We start from the raw sequence: 6000 nt of genomic DNA, 5'->3' as shown, positions 1-6000 counted from the left end.
GTCTATCTTCACGGAAGGAGCCAAGGAAGAACAAGCTCAGGTTTTCCAGAAGCCAAGTCCAGCATTCTATCATACTGTGCTACCTACCTAACACCTATATAAGTGCTTCAAAGTCTGCAAAGCACTTCATGTACATTATCTCATCTGATCCTCATAACAACCTTGTGAAGGGCTAGTATTATGCTCTTTTTTACTTATGAGGAAGCTGAACTTCAGAGAAGTTAAATTACTTACCCTTACTTGCCCAAGGTTACACAGCTAGTAAATTTCTAAGACAGGATTTGTACACAGGACTTCTTGATGCCAAATCCAGTGCTCCAAGTGAAAGCTTTCACAGAGAATAAATGTGTAGCTTTATGACTATTATTCCATTATAAAAAAGTCTTTCTCAGTTTATTTTATCTTCCTATCTCTGTTCTGTGTATTTGAAGTTGCCAGAAGTTTAATGTTACTCTGTCGATAACTCTTTGTCTTTTCTGATAGATTTATCTTGGAAAAGTTACCTATGAAGTGATTTTTTAACTTGTATGACATTGGCATGCTATATATGAGCTCTCTTTTTTAAAGAATCACATAATGGAACATCCTTCGGTAAAGTTAAAAAGTGTGTGTGTGTGTGTGTGTGTGTGTGTGTGCGTGTGTGTATATATAAATCTATGTTATGTGAGAATGAGTTTACTTGAACTGGTAGTCTCTAGCACTGGGGTATGAAAGTAATCTATTTCTAATACAAAGTTGTTCATTGTCAGTCATCACAATCCCCCAAAGTCTTCATATATTATGATCAGAATTTTTCTTTCTTGGCTGAAGGGGAAGGAAGAAATGTTTCTATAAATGTGGTATTTTGTCTTTTCTCAACTCCTTGGAGATTCCTTCCCAGCTTTATTTGCAAAGTCATATAACTTAAGAAATTCTCTTTTATTGCTTCTTGTTTTGTTTTTATCTGAAATCTCTAGATAACTTTCTGTGGATGTATAATGAATTATCTTGTTTTCTTTTGGGAGAGTTAGTCCCAGATGTCACAGTTGCTACTCTATCTTCCAGTCTTCAATTTTGATTCATCCTTAAAACAACTCTCCATTTTTATTTCATTTTTCCACTTGAAGTGACTTCACAGACCCATGAAGTACTAGAAAGGGAAGGGTCTTTACAGAATATCATAACACATCTTTAAACTTTAAAGCTAAATTTCGTTGATTTTAAGTGACTTACCCAAGGTCACATAGTTATAAAAGTGATTGAGTTACTACTCAAACAAAGGTTTCCCCACTAAATCTGTTCCTTTTCACATTCCCTCATACAATTCTCTTAGTTGTTAGTACAAATCATTTGTTTTACATGTGACTATTTTGAGCCGTAAAGAACTGTGGAATTCATATACTAACCCATACATTTTACAGATAATAGAACAGGCTTGGAGAATATAATGGCTTACCTAAGATAAAATAGTTAGTGACAGAATTAAGATTCAAATTTAGGTCCTATGATTTCAGGAGTCTTTTTATTCTGAAATATACTCTATCACAAGTGAAAATAATTTGATTCTTTGGAATTGAGGACATTCCAGATTCATGATATCTTATCATTCCTATCTCTCTCTCTCTCTCTCTCTCTCTCTCTCTCTCTCTCTCTCTCTCTCTCTCTCTCTCTCTCTCTCTCTCTCTCTTTCTGACTAACACCAAACCAAGTAGGAACTTTTGCTGTTTTTCTGGATTGAGTTTTAGCCAATCACACATGTAAGTGGGCTCTAACCAATCATATATGTGGGATCTAGCCAATAAAATGCTGAGTAGAACTGTATATAAAGTGAGACAGTGTTAAGAAAACATACATTGAAGAGAGCCAGCTTTGGAGGGTTGAAGCAACACTGAGAAGAAGACAGCTGGGAGGAGACTTCTGAGAGTGGAGAGGAGACCCATGATGGCAGAGATTTGCTGAAGGAGGCTTCGAACTTTGAAAGCGAGTAGAGGTGTAGGGCAAAAACCTGCCCATGGGAAAGCGGTTTAGTTTAAGCCCCTTTTGAGAGCTGTTAAAGTTAACTGAACTGTTACCACAGAGCCTCTGGACTTTGAAGGTGAATTGAAATGATAATGCTGGTGGTGTGTGTCAGTATTGTTGTTGCCCTGTTGAGCTTTGTTTTACTGGAAGCAGGAGCTGCAGGCAGGAGTCAGGAGAGCTTGGAGTGGAGCAGTCCCTGTGAGTTGAGACATGGAGCAGAAGAGGAGAGTTGCCTACCAGGTCAGAGTAGAGAATGGTCAGCCCAATGAGGAAGAGCAATGGGACTTGGAAGTCAATCTCAAGTTAAAATGAAAGAGGACTTTGCTTGGACACTTGGTATTGATTGGAGAGATTGTTCTTTCTGTAACTTAGGAGGGGATGGTGTGATATTTTCTGTTGTCCCCTAAGGATGTGTTGTACTAGGGAAGACCCTAGCCTGGGACCCCTGATTGTGTAAGCACGTATTTTGGGGAATGCTACTGAATGCAATGATATATACGTAATGGTAAATTCAATGGGAAGATCTTTCCCATTCATTAGTAAGCCCAAGTGACTCCCTTAAGTCACATGGAAGCCTAAGTCACCTGAGTTTGAGTCACATGAAAACTGTGGTGGGAGATATTTGCTGAAGGGATGGAGCAGGAAGGATGGAACAGGAAGAGGCAGAGTTGGAACAGAGCTAAGAGGAAATTGGTCAGAGCAGTCAGAACTGAGGGAGAGAAAAAAGGCAGACAGAGAGCTAGGCTCCTGAGTGTTTGTGGGAAGACCCTAATGGGGAAGGTTTGGGGGTGGTGTTGTTCTCTGTATTGTTATTATGTATAGATTTTTGTTACTATGATGGATTTGGTATTCTGGTATCTGAATAAATGTTTTGATTCTGTCTTCAGTGTGAAGAGTGTGTTGTATTTAGAAATTCAGAATTGCATAGGTGCTGTGACTATCTTGTTGGCACTACAATACCATATGACATATCAAGTGTTATGAAACATATATGTATATATTGAATAATACATTTTGCTTAAGGATGTTGCTATGAATGTTATGCTCTACTTTATTGAACAATATTTAGTTTATTGGTGAATAGAGAATTCATAATACTATGCAATAAAACCCTTGAAAATCATTCACAGCAACAGTCCTCAGGTAAGCTACTGTGATTGGTCATACACTGACTCATAGCATCCCTAGCTTCCTTCAAGACTCAGCTCAAATGCTACCTTCTTCAAGAGGCCTTCCTTCTTCACAGTTGTGTCTTCCCCTCTAAAGTTACCTTCCCTATACTCTGCACAAATCATATACTTAATTATATTCATGTTATCTACCCCTGTAGAATATAAGCTTCCAAAGGGCAATGATTCGATTTTTTTTCTTTTTATCCTCAGTACAATTCTGGAACATCGTTTGTTGTTAGTTAGTCATTTTAGTCAAGTTCAACTCTGTGGCTCCATTTGGGGTTTTCTTGGCAAAAAATCTGGAGTGGTTTGTCATTTCCTTCTCCAGCTAATTTTACAGGTGAAGAAAATGACACAAATAGAGTTAAGTGACTTGCCTTGAGTTACATAGCTAGAAAGTGTCTATGGATAGATTTCAGCTCAAGTCTTCCTGACCCCAGGCTGGTGCTCTACTCACTGTAACTGGATTGAACGTTGTAAATACATACTAAATACTTGTCAATTGATTTATATTTACCATATGAACTATTAGGAACCTTCCTACTTAGAAATTCTTGCTGATACTGCAATTAACAACTAAACTTCATAGTTATCTTCTACTTATTTGGAATGAAGAGGTGGGAGAATATGAGAAAAAAATTCCCTTACTAATTCAGCTACTGCCAGGAAAATGATATGACAAGAATAAACCAATGGTCAAACAAGATCAAACAAACTGTTTTCACCATTCTAAAATACAAGGGAATGATGTGGAAGCAATAATCGACATGCAAAAGCTATGACTGAAATTTGGAGTTAGTACCAAATTGAAAGGCAGTCTAAAAGGGGTGTCACTGAGCTAAGTGTTGCTATAATACAACTTGTCTTTTTGAAGCCCTGTGGCCTTGCTACTTTTATCATGGTTGTGTACATTTTCCAAGCCAGTTCTAAGAAATGAGGCCTGGACCCTCTGTATCAGAGGAGCCCTGTAGGGGAATAGTCAGCTGTATTGAAACAATGAACTGAGGACAGTTGACAGCTGTTGACAACTCCAGGGGCTTTCTCATGTCCAACAACCTTTCTGTAGCCTTTGACATGGTTGATCACCCTCCAATCTTAATCTTCTCTTTTTTTTAATGTTTCAATGACACTAATATCTCCTGGTTCTGCTCCTACCTGTCTGCCTGCTCCTTCTTAATCTCCTTTGTTAGATTTTCATCAAGGTAAAGTCTATTATTTGTGAATGTCCCCCAAGGTTTTGACCTGGGCCCTCTTCTTATCTCTCTTTATAATATATTAGTGATCTAGTGATTGATGGATTCAATTATCATCTCTATACTAATGATTCTCAGAATTTTTTCCAAACTTATTCCTTATCCAGACCTCAAGTCTTGAATCTCCAACAGCCATTGGAAATCTAGAACTGTATATCATATAGTCATTTTAATCTTCATGTGTCCAAAATGAACTCACCCCTCTTCCAAATTTCCCTATAAAGGGTACTTACCCACCTTCCAGTCACTCAGGCTCAAAATCTAGTTGTCATTGTTGTCTTGTCACAGTTTCACCCCCATCCACATTTTTTCCCCAAGTCTCAACATCCTGCTTTCACAATATCTCTTATATGACTCGTTTCCTTTCTGACTGCTATTCTACTGATGGAGGTTCTTATCACTTAACCACTGAATTATTTTAAAAACCTTCTTGTTAGTCCCTCTGCCTTAACTATCCCCTTCTTGTCCACTTTCTATCCATAGTGACCTTCCTTAAGTGTAAGCATAACCATGTTGCCCTTCAGTTCAATAAACTCTAATTTCTCCCTATATTTTAGTTTGGCTTTTAAAATCTTTCATATCCAAGGCCCCCACTACCTTTCTATACTTACACTTTGTTCTTCACATACTGTAACATCAAATGACACTAGTCTCTTTGCTTTCTTCCTACATGAGACACTTTATAAATTGTCATATGCATGTAAGATATTACCTCTACTATTTATATGTCCCATTTGTCTAATATTCCCTTCTTAGAACAGTCTAGGGAAATGCAAACAACCCCCATAAAAATGGTAGGGCAACAGATTTAAATCACTTTATTATTTTTTGTAATACTGGGCATTATACTTAAAACTCTTTCTTGCCTTTTTTTTTTAATTTGACATTTTCTCAGATAGGTGCTTGATGATGATTTATAAAATCCATTCTGGCTCTAAGTCTATGTTTAGAAAATAGAAAAAAAACTGAAATTCTTCAATTTCTGTCTTTTGTTCTGATTTCTTCTTTCACAAGATGACCAATGTGAAAACATGACTAACAATGATTGTTCATGTTATAGCCTATATCAGATTGCAAGAGTGTCTTGGGAAGGTCGGAAGAAAAGGAAGGATAGAGAAAAAACTGAAACTCAAAATCTTACAAAAATGAATAATGAAAATCATCTTTTCATGTGATTGGAAAAAAATCAAATACTATTAAGTAAAATAATCATAAAAATAATGATAATGATAGCAGTAAGCTACAGCACTGCCAGATGCTGCCTCATTTCTCCTCTCTCAAGAGTCCCTCACCAAAATAATCACAATTGGTCTGGCTCAAATTGACAATGTTCTAAAGGTATAGAGGGGCTTTTCCAATGGTGTCCACATTTCCACTAGGGGTCATTCACACTGTGGTGACCTCTCATCCTATTGAGATCCTCATAGATACCTAAACCACAATGTCTATTCTAAACCCTACTGCTTTTTCTGACCCCTTCTTGGAGTTCTAGAAAGGTGTCAGTAGTGGGGATCACTAACTATGTGAAGTCTATCTTTCCCAACCCCTTGCCTTTGTCTTTGAGTATTTGTCCAGGA

Source organism: Notamacropus eugenii, chromosome 1 (genome assembly GCF_028372415.1).
Source record: "Notamacropus eugenii isolate mMacEug1 chromosome 1, mMacEug1.pri_v2, whole genome shotgun sequence".
NCBI classification, from domain to species: Eukaryota; Metazoa; Chordata; class Mammalia; order Diprotodontia; family Macropodidae; genus Notamacropus; species Notamacropus eugenii.
The sequence above is the reverse complement of the archived record's forward strand: the minus strand, read 5'-3'. Positions refer to the sequence as shown.